The sequence below is a fragment of the Lepisma saccharinum genome, chromosome 4 (genome assembly GCF_977018435.1).
Source record: "Lepisma saccharinum chromosome 4, izLepSacc3.1, whole genome shotgun sequence".
Lineage (NCBI taxonomy): Eukaryota > Metazoa > Arthropoda > Insecta > Zygentoma > Lepismatidae > Lepisma > Lepisma saccharinum.
This window is the reverse complement of record NC_139232.1, coordinates 53122950-53135282: the sequence shown is the minus strand read 5'-3', so window position 1 is coordinate 53135282 and position 12333 is coordinate 53122950.

The window sequence follows — 12333 nt, the reverse complement described above, 5'->3', positions numbered from 1 at the left end:
CCTAACCTCATGTTTTTGATACTTGCTGCCAGAACATGGTGGTTTTAGACTGTAAATTCAACCCGATTATTCTATTTGTGCATGATGCCTGCATTTGGAATATTTTATTCTTGGCATACGGTATTTTGCGTGCTCCAGTAATTTTGCGCTCGATTCACGGAAGCTATGACGTGTATTTCCTGTTTCGCGAACATGCGAGAATCTTTCACAATAGATAATATATTGCAAGAGCGAGTTGTTTGTGTATATAAATCTAGTTTTGGAAATGGACATGAATATAATGTCAAAAATTATTGCATAACTTAAAAACATTGATATTTATTGCACTAGCAAAGGTAAATGTGGAATGCCCTGCCCCCTCAGCTGTTAGGTTAAACACCATAAAAATTTTATTACTGATAGCAAGCATTCTCATATCGACAAAACAGATCTAGTAATGAGCTGTCTTGCAAGTCTCCCGAGTGAAGGAATATGATGCCACTATAAACTGTAAACAAGATATGCAGTCCCTCGCATGAGATGTACGAGGCTTATGAACCTCGACCTATAGAGTTGTACAATGGATGTTTTTTTTTTTTAAGCATAGCGGTGTGTTTTCGCTTATTTCAATGTCATCGAGCGGGCATGTAAAGAAGGGGAGAGAAAAAAAAGAGGAGGAGGGGTTATAACGGATAATTCATATTTCGATTTCAATACTTTTGCTAGTCACGATTCACCTGCTATCTAGAAGGACACTGGACGATGGCTAAAAGCGAGTGAAGGAGAGAAATGTTTTTTTTTTTTTTTTGATTGTGTGTGATGAAATAGTTTTAGATAATAATAGTAGGCTAATAGAATTGTAGAAAACGGCTGTATCGTGATGCGAGGCTGAAAGCAATTTCGAAAGCAGTCTCGGGCATCTTCGCGTTCAGCCAACAAGGAAAATGCACATGGAGGGTGCAACGGTATTGTCCATGGATGGTTTTTCTGAATAAACATACATATCAGTTTTTGCAGTCTCCAGATGGGACCGGAGCTTTTGTTTTGGTTGGACAAGGGGGTTCAGATAAATGCATGGACATCAAAATAAAAGAAAAAAATTTACTCCACCGCTCACATGTATTGAGTCTTCCAATAACACACCTCGTGGGGCGTACCTACATGTATGCAAAATATAGTTAATGTCTTATTTCTCGAACCTGTGGTCTGTAGATTTGCTTTTGTTGGCAACAGAAACAGAAAAAATGGCACCATGTTATTGTATACTGATATGGGTGTACTGTAATCATAACAATTTTTCTAGTTAAAAATCTATGTCGAAAAGCAATGTTGGGTGACTTGTCTGTGTTGGGTCTTATTAACAACTTCACAGCTGTACCTGCACAACTCATCGACTACAAGGCAACAATGTTAGGAAATGTGTGCATGGCTCCGAGAATACAATTTAAAATCACTAATGTGGCATGAATCCCCTCCACTTGTGTGTATTTGAATATGCGAAAATTAGACACTTTGAATAATCGAGGAGAACAATCACAAAAACAGCTTGCACCGGTATGATGTGTTCAAACTTCAGACGATTTTTGTTAATCTACAAAAGCCAAGTGCGAACGGAGATCACTACGAAAATTGGGAAAAAAGAAAGAAGCGAGGCTATTTCGGCTAATGGCAACGATGAGGATGAATAATGGTTGTTTTGATAAAATTGACGAAGTCAATATGCCTAGCCTAAAATAAAATTCAACAATTAATGTTAAACATTTGCCACTCTGAAATGGCGACGGCTATCATCATAACATCACTTGTTTCTGACCTGTCCATATTGGCCCTCTCTCTACCCCTCCATAAATTCGATTCGAAAGGTACAATCATTCCAGTTCTTGAATAAGACTCGCATATGCCCTCAGAAAAAAAAACAAGAGAAGAAATAAATAAATCAAGTTATGTATATTCTTCATCCCCCAACTTTCTTCCCACAACACCGCACGAAGCCTCGAGTTTCGGATATTGTTGTTGTGCGACAGGATAGGATAGATGAACCGTATGTTTACCGAGGACCAGACGTAATCAAATATTATTTTTTTTTGAAAAGATAGTTGAAGAGGTTGAGACCATTGGCAGCCTCTTATGTGAATCGAAACCAAATGCTCTTATTATCCAGCGATGAACTTCAATCTCACAATAATATTGAAACGTGTCCGGTGTGCGATCAAAGGTTTCACCGACGAGAACCGGAAAGTAATTTCATCATAATTATTTCATCGGAAACTACATCGGTGGAACCTGTAACATAATGTATTCATGTATGTGTTTGACAATCATATATCACTTACTAGAACAATTTTCATATTGTTTTCACTACGTGAGATGATATTTTATTTACATTTACGATAAAATAGAGGTTTGGGTGTAATAACAGTTTTTATTAATTAATTTAGAGATGCATTTTTTATTTGTTGAGTTAATGATTAGGTTAATTTGTTATTTCTCGCGAAAAAAAGAGGGAACCACAGCTGAAAGAAAATACACAACTTGTATTATTGAGGTCAAGAGTTTGTTTTAACATCACTTTTTGCACACATAGGCTAATCACGACTCGGGATACGTTTAAAATGGAATCTGAAATATTGATTATAGTAGTATATTTGGTGGTAGGGAGAGGACAAGAAAGGAAGAGCTCTCCTCCAGCAGAATTGTCTACACTTAAAACTAGCTCAACATGCCCATATGAGCTTCTTGCTCTAGTGTGGAACCCTCTCTAATTCAAGAATTTTGTAAAAAAGCCCTCATGGATTCCATGAGAAAGGAAGAGCCCCTCGGATTGATGTGCCTATACTTACAAAAGGTACTTTTGTGAGATTGTTGTCCATAAACTTGTCAAAAATATGCCCCTCTTGATATTGTATGATATAGGCAAGTTATTCAATAAAAATAGGCAAGTTATTCAAGATCTAGAGAATGGCAAGAGATTTTTGAAAAATTATAGAGATCAAAAAGTTGCATCTTGCCATGCCGAGGACAATGCAACAAACCCCATGTCTCTAGCATTCATGGTTCCGAAGATATTAACAACTTTGTTAATATCGCACTTTTCAGAAAATTCTATTTATAGAACAGACATAAATCAGAGATTTGCAGCTTAAATATTGCATATATTAGGAAAATTATAGAGACATAAAATATAGAGAATTATGCCTAGAATATGTCTACAAAATTTCAAGTCTCCAGTATTGATAGTTTCTGAAAAATCTCAAATTTAAAAAAATTATCGATTTTTTAACAAAACTTCTAAACAGCTTCTAGATTTCAAATATGCAACCCCCATGCTCCTATCTTGAAAATTAGGCAAGTTATTCAAGATCTAGAGAACAACAAGATATTTTGAAAAATTTATAGACATCAAAAAGTTGCATCTTGCCGTGCTGAGTGCAAAGCAACAAACCCCATGTCTCTAGGGTTCATGGTTCCGAAGATATAAGAGAAACAAAATTATCGATTTTTTCCAAAATTTCAGTATGTTGCACACATGGCCGAATAGGTGTTGGATATGAGCCCCAAGTCTAAAAGCACAGCTCTATCCCAGCGCTTATATGAATAGAAGAGCTCTCAACTCTCTCTAATAGGGGAGAATCAATATATTGATTCTCAGTGACCTAGCGGCGAGTCTTATTAGCAGCGCCGGTAGTCCTATTGCATGTAAAATATGTTCGGGTCGCTGCGAGCATTTCTTTTGGGTGCATCGGATCAATACTTTGTGCAGCAGCTCCTCCGAGTCCCGCATCGTGGCGCTCTAGGCAGGTTTCCCTTGCCCGGTCAATACTGGAGCGGCAGTTCATCCAATTAACTGCCAGAGGAAGAGCGGATCAATACTTGGAGCATTAGTTCCTTTAATTCCCGTGGCGCTGTATGATGGAGCTTACACAGTGGTGCCGATCAATATTTTGTGCAATTTTCCTTTTAGTAATTCTATTAGCAGCTCCTGCGGTTTTATTAGCAGTTCTATTGCCTTGATGGATTAGTTCCTGAGAGTCCCGCGGGGACACGGCGCTGCGTGTTGATTGCATGTACACTCAGCAGAGAAACGGGAGGTACGCACAGGAGAAAATACTCCAGCTATGCAGAATCACCTCCATAAATATAATTATCCTAGGATCAAAATTAGTAACAGAATAGAGAAACAAAAATTATAATAGGGCTTGGATACAGCTACCAGCCATTATATTTTTATTTTGAACACAGCACTTAAAATTAAGTCAAGATGCACCCCTCACCCCCACCCACCCCTACCCCCACCCACCCCCACACACCCCCACACACCCCCACACACACCTACCCACACACACCTACCCACCCACACCTACCCACCCACACCTACCTACATCCATACATATTTACTTCCCAGTCCAGTTCTATTGCATCATGTTCTGCAATATTAATTGATTAAATGCTTACGACATAATGTGCTGATGTGGTGTTTTCTGATTGGCTCTGTAAAACTATATAAGGCAGGGCACAGAGCAGATTCTTCACCATTGCTGGCTCGGCAGTGGAACCCACAAGTGGGGGATAGAACCTGAACAGGCTCCACCAAAGTATAGGAGACTTGAAGCATATAATTTGGCGGAATAACCCAAGTAAGGTCATAGAGACAATATACACTAATACAAATTTTTGGCAGAGGGGGAAGAGGGGGGGGAAAGCCCAAAGTGGATCCTAAATACAAAATAATTAATATCTCAAGAACTAATTGACATAGAGCTATGCAGTTTTTTTCTCTGTACTGAACCCAACTGATTAAGCATAGAATTTTGATCATAGAAACAATATACACTGATACAATAAAAGCCAATTTTTGGCAGGGGGGGCCAAAGTGGTTCCTAAATACAATATCTCAAGAACTAATTGACATAGAGCTATGCAGTTTTTTTGTCTGCACTGAACCCAACTGATCCAGTATAGAGATTAGATTTAAAACCCAGAAAATTTTATATAAATACCAAAGCGAGAAATATTAACACACATACACACATACACACACACACACAGCACAGTGTTGAACCCAACTGATCCAGTGTAAAGTTTTGAATTGAAACCCGGGAAATTGTATATAATAAACAACAGAAAAAATGCCAAGTCAAAAATATTGTAATCAGTGCAATAAGAATATATCCAGCTCTAATTGGGCCAGACACCAAAAGATTTGTAACCCAGACAAATGCAGAGCTCCCACAAAAATATGCCCCAAATGCAATAGAAAATATAGCATGCAATACTTCACATATACACATAAAAATACTTGTTCTGCACAGCCATCAACATTGCCCTCACAACCATCTACATCTGGTCTCAAAAGGAAGCATGGAGCACCTCTTAATGCCAGAGCAGCAAAGCAGCCACGCTATGAACCCATCCATAGCAGTTTTAATGCCCAACTTAGGGATTATCGGTTCGTATCAGAGCCAAGATGTGGTATTCAGAATTTCTTGAACAGTGTAAAACCTGATCTGCAGGCAATTCTAAATGCACAAAATAGCTCTTATAAGCTGTCCCTCAAATTGTATACACAATATAAGAAGTCAAATGGCACAAAATTTACACAGCCCCACATAACAGAAACTGTACCTGTATATTCAAATGCAAATTCGGACAGAATAATAAGCAGGTTGATAGATCAATTGAATATTAAGCACTCTGAATTTGCAGCAAGAGAGTCTGGATGGAGCCTATGCGGCTCTCCACACAAGTTATATGTTAATATTTCTGAATTCAGCCCATTACAAGGTTCCACATATTTGCCATTACCTATCAATATTAAAAACAGAAGAGCCGTGGTTAATATTAAAAATACCGACCAGAAATGCTTTTTGTGGTGTATTTTAGCTGCTTTGTATCCAGTTTCAAGGCATCCTGAGAGAATAACTTATTACAAACAACATGAACATGATTTTAACGATGCAATGGAGGGTTTAGAATATCCAATGTCTGTTCAGAATATTGATAAATTTGAAAAAAGGGCCAGGGATATGAATGGCAAACAATTATCTATTAATGTATATATTTGTTCCACTGGCCGTGATAATTGCTTGATAGAACCTCTCAGAATTAGTGATCATGATGATTCTGCTGTTCCGATTAATTTGCTCTTAATTGAAGGGGATGGCACATATCATTACACTCTGATACATAATCTTCTAGCTTTAGTGAGAGCACAACTAGACAAATCTAATAGAATATTCGAGGTGTGCAGAAGATGCTCAACTGCAATTGATGGCAGGAAAATGGTGAATGGGGTTCGTAAAGAGAGTGCAGAAATTGCCAAAAACAAGTTAATTGAGCATCTGAAATACTGTGGCAATCATAAACCTGTTCATATGGTGATGCCAATGCCAAGTGAAAATTGCAAATTCAAAAAGTTTGAAGCCTTGTTGGAACACCCAGCATATATTGTCTGTGATTTTGAATCAAATCTCAAATCTCTTGCATTTTGTAGCCCAGATCCTGAAGAATCATCTATTACACCATACCAGCTACATGAACCTTCCAGTTTTTGTTATGTGGTTGTACAGGATGGTGTTGTTACCAAAATAGATTCATACATGGGGCCAGATGCCATCAAAATATTTGCACATAGAATAGAAAATGAGTGCCGTGACATAGCATCTAACATCTTATTAAAATCAAAACCCATGTTGCCTTTAACAGAGAAAGAGATTGAAGATTTCAACAATGCAGAAAAATGCCCACTATGTGATTCTGAATTTTCAGATACAAATATCAAGGTGCATCACCATTCTCATACAGATGGTCGATATAGACAGGCCCTGTGTAATAGCTGTAATATTCAGATCAAGAGACCAAGATTTGTCCCCATATTTTGTCATGGAGCATCCAATTATGATTTCCATCATCTAATCAGATACGAGGGGTTTGACAAACAGAATTTAAATATTTTAGCTGAAAATGATGAGAAATATATATCTATTAGCAAAATAATTAAAGTTAATGGATTTTCTATTCAAATAAGATTTCTTGATTCTTACAGATTTTTATCTGATAGCCTGGCTACACTGACCACTCAATTATCTGATGGTGAATTCAAAATCACACGTGCAGTGTTTCCAGATCAGGAGCTGGAATTAATTAGGCGGAAGGGTGTATATCCTTATGATTATGTTACAGATTTTTCTAAATTTAATGAGTGTTCTTTGCCTCCACAACATGAGTTTTACAGCAAAATCAGAGGATCTGGAATCACAGATGAAGATTATCACCATGCTCAATTGGTGTGGGACAATTTCGAATGCAAGACATTTCGTGATTATCACATGGCATATTTGAAACTTGATGTGACTATCTTAGCTGATATATTGCAGGCATTCAGAAAATCTTCTATGGAAAATTATGGACTGGACCCAGTGTATTTTTTTAGTGCCCCGGGCCTAGCATGGGCTGCAATGTTTTTAAACACCAAAAAGCAATTGGATCTGATCCAAGATCCAGATATGTATCTGTTTATGGAGAAAGGTATAAGAGGAGGCATGGTACAATGTTCTCAGAGATATGCCAGAGCAAATAACAAATATATGCCTGATTATGATCCAGCACGGCCATCAAATTATATATTGTATGTAGATGCAAACAGCCTCTATGGTCACGCTATGATGGATAAACTGCCATATGCAGGGCTTGAATGGGTTGAAGATTTTAATATTGAAGATCTTCAGGACTTTGATGACAGAGAACATGGCCTCTTCTTAGAGGTTGATTTGACAATTCCAGATCATTTACACAACAAATTTTCTGATCTACCCCCAATTCCCGAGGTTCAGTGCTCACCTGGCTCTAAACAGAAGAAGCTCATGATGACACTGGAGGCAAAACAGGGTTGTGTCATATATTACAAGAACCTCCAGTTCCTGATGAAACATGGTGTCCAAGTGACCAAAGTTGGAAAAGTTTTGAGGTTCAGGCACTCAGAATGGTTGAAACCATATATTGATACAAACACAAAGCTTCGAACATCTGCAAAGAGCGAATTTGATAAGACCTTGTTTAAATTGATGGTAAATTCTGTATATGGCAAAACAATTGAAAATGTCAGAAAACATACCAATGTTAAAATAATTACTGACCCCAGCCTGAGCAAAAAATTGGTTGCAAAGCCCAATTTCAATTACAGAAGAATTTATGATGAAGATATGGCACTTTTCAACATGAAAAAAACAAAGATTAAGTTTGATAAACCTATTTATGTAGGGGCTGCAATATTGGAATTGTCCAAATTACATATGTTAACATTGTATTATGATGTGTTGAAACCTTTTTATGGCGATAATGTAAAACTGATGTACATGGACACGGATAGTTTTATTCTTGATATTAAAACAGAAGATGTTTATCAAGATATGTCACAGCCTGAATTGCTCGAATATTTTGATACCAGTGAACATAAAAGGATTCAACCCCACAACAAAAAAGTGCCTGGCAAGTTAAAAGATGAGACACTTGGTGATGTTATTATGGAATTTGCTGGGTTAAGTGCCAAGATGTACAGTTTTAAAACATGTAGTGCTGTTGTCAAAAAGGCCAAGGGCATTGGCAGAGTAGCTGTGGAAAAAGAGCTCCAATTTGAAGATTATAAAAATTGCATCAAATCCCAGAGTTTAATCAGAACATCGGAATCCAGAATCCAGAGTGTGGATCACTTATTGACTTCAAATGTTGTAAGAAAAGTGGCTCTGGACCCACATGACGATAAGAGATGCATTTTATCATGTGGCATACATACTTTACCATGGGGTCATTGTGATTTGAAAAATGGCAATCAATGCACAAGCACAGAGCATGATTTGAAATAAATAAACATGCCTATGAACTTATTTGGGTTCAAAAAACAGGCTATTATGGACCTGCCAACACCACAACCCTCTCCTGATATACAGTCTAAACTGAGTGGCTTGTTAATTATTCATCTGAACAGCATACTTACAGATATTGATGATGAAACAGGCAAAACATTGTACATATTTAACAATAATTTAAATCATTACCAATTACCTGTAGGTGGGCAATTGCAATTTATTACAACTCCTGAGGGTGATGTCAAAATTTCAGTAGGGAAAAATATTTACAGAATTAAGCACTCAAACATGGTTTCTGGCACTGTTTATACTGTTTCTGCTGGTGACTGCTTATATATTGAGGTCCCTGGATCCTATGATAAACTTATACCCTTTTTTATAGAATTAAGAATCAGATACTCTATAATAAATAACTACTAAACAAAATGCCTAATGATATTTTTGGCCATACAAGACATGAAGATCACAGTGATGAGATTCTGATGCTTGATGTCAGAGTCAAGAAATTAAGAAGTGATTTACAAGCTTTACAAACCACTCTCAATGCCAGTCTTCAATTAGAAATTACAAATTTACAATCACAATGCATGGACCCTCTTCTTAAAATTGATTCTGAACTCAAGTTGCTGCTTCAGAAATATACTGACCTGGCGACATTAGATAATTTTCAAAGTTTAGAAGAGGCTGTTGCAGCTCTTCAAGCCAAATTTAAGACCCAGGCTAACAACTCTGAGCAATTGAAACAACAATTGGAAGAGCAAATAAATAATGTCCAGGCACAACTCCAAACAATTGTCAAAAGCATAAAATCACAAGAAGATTTTGATCTAGTGATTTCCACTCTAAAGGAACAGATTCAGTCACTCCAAATACCTAATCTGGACCCTCTGAACAATGCCATAGCCGAGGTTAAAGAAAAAATTGAGACACTTGAAAATTTTATGAACAATTTGCCATCTTCTGATGCTTTAAATGCAATAACTCGGAGTGTTGCAAATATTAAGCTGCAACTTGAAGCATATGAAGATTTTGGAAAAATTCAAAGTTCCATAACCCATCTTGAAGGTACAATAGCAGCAGTGCAAAGTGATTTGGCAAATGTACTTGAATCCCGATTGCCTGGGATTGTAGATACACTTGTCAGTGTCCAGCAACAAATCACAAAGCTTGAAAACCTCAACACTGAATCTGAACTATCTCATTTTCATCACTTGATTGATGATATCCAAACAAAACTTGAAATTTTACAACAATCAACACCCTCTCAGGCAGATATAGCCCTGCTCCAAAATGCTATGCAAAATGTAGCTGATGCTTCTGAATTACACAATGTGAAATTGGCACTTGAATTTTTACAAAATACAGTATCAAATCTGCCTACATCACAGGAACTTAAAAATATTAAGAGGGCAGTGAATAGGATATTGAAATCAGAAGATATCAAGAATATCCAGGCAGAGATCAAACAACTCACACAGACAGTGGCCACTCTTCCAACTAATCAACATATTAATGAATTGCATGCCCTGTTTGAGGATATCAGAAGGCAGGTCCATGATCTTACTGCTCAAAATTCAAAATTGGCAGTTGTTGAAAATTTGCAACAAATTGTAGCTAATATCAAGCAACAGCTAGGGACCATGGAATCCAATCAAGCAAATGCTCTGTCTGTTTTTGCCACCCAGCTACAAGAAATTGTACAACAATACAAAAAACTTGCTGTTGACATAAGAATCAAGCCTGGGCACGATGAGATTGTTAGGACCATCAATGAGCACCTTGAATCTGTAACAAGCAGATTGCTAACAGCAGAAAAAGAAATAACAGGCATAATCGAGAATCCAAAACATTCAGTAATTCTTGAATTGTACAGTATCCCCAACAAAGAATATGATTCTCCATTTACACCAGGTGGCAAAATATATATGCTGTCCCCTGCACAATTTTATTACCAATTTTTTGTTGGGGGCACATTGAGACCAATCAAGATCAAATATTGGCTTCAACCACAGGCACACCACTACCCTACCTTATCAATAACAAATGCTAACAACAAAGTGAAAATCACCAGTGTGGAATTGGAGGATTTTACAGACCCCAATACATTAGAAACAGCCTATGTAGAAGATGATGGCACTCTGGAATTTAAAATACAGATAGGGGACAAATTATATTTAGAAAATCCTGCAGTCTCAGCTGCTGAACACCCCATAGTTGCAATATTCTTGTTTACATATTATGTCTAGAAAAATTATTGTTGATGAATTACACAGACAAGCCCGACATAATTTTAAGAGACTCCCAGTAGTCACAAAGGGCATAGATGATTTATGGCAAAGTGACTTGATTGAGTTAGCAAGTGGGCAATTGAAAAACTTAGACAAAATCAACAAGGGCTACAAATATCTACTCACTGTAATAGACACATTTTCAAAATTTGCCTGGGCTGTGCCACTCAAATCCAAGACTGGAAAATGTGTTACAGAAGCCATCAGAACAATCATTAATCAGAGCGGAAGATCACCGCGCTATTTGCAAACAGATAATGGCAAAGAATTTTATAATTCAGTGTTTCAACAATTTATGAAAAGCCAGGCAATAAAACATTACTCGAGTTACAGTGACCTCAAGGCCTCAATTGTAGAGAGATTCAACAGAACCTTAAAAAATCTTATGTATAAACAATTTACCCTCCAAGGTAATTATAAATGGATTAATATTCTTCCAGAACTTCTACATAAATATAACAATTCGGTCCATTCCACAATCAACATGAAACCCTCTGAAGTAATAAGCTCATCTGATGAGCAAAAATTGATCAGCACTGTTTATTATCCTAAATATCGGCCAACAACAAGAAAGGCCAGATACAGGGTAGGGGATCAAGTAAGAATCAGTAAATATAAGCACTTATTCAAGAGAGGCTTTACAAGAAACTGGAGCACTGAATTATTTACAGTGGTTCAGGTTAAACCCGGGACCCTTAACACATATATAATAAAGGATCACCGAGGAGAAATTCTCAAAGGCAGGTTCTATGAACAAGAGCTCAGCAAGACTAAACAGCCTGACACATATCTCATAGAAAAAATCATCCGCAGAAAAGGCAAAAAGTTACTTGTCAAATGGCTGGGTCATCCGGAAAACAGCTGGATCGATGCAAACAAAGTGATAATATGAGCACCTGGGATGTTATAAAAAGGCTGCCAGAACCTGAACACCAGAATAAGAGAAATGGCAACTTGCTACCTGATAATATTAGGTGTCTTATTGTTGGGCCATCTGCTTGTGGTAAAACTACACTAATGGTTGATAATTTTTTATTGGCACCCAACTGGTTAGACTGGAAAAACAGGCACTTGTATATCTTCTCTAAGAGCTTGGAACAATTAAAATATCAGCAGCTGATGAAGCTATATGATGGATTGGATATTGCCACTTTTGAACCAGATGTTAAGCCACTTCATGACTGTCTCGATAATTCTGTTGTTGT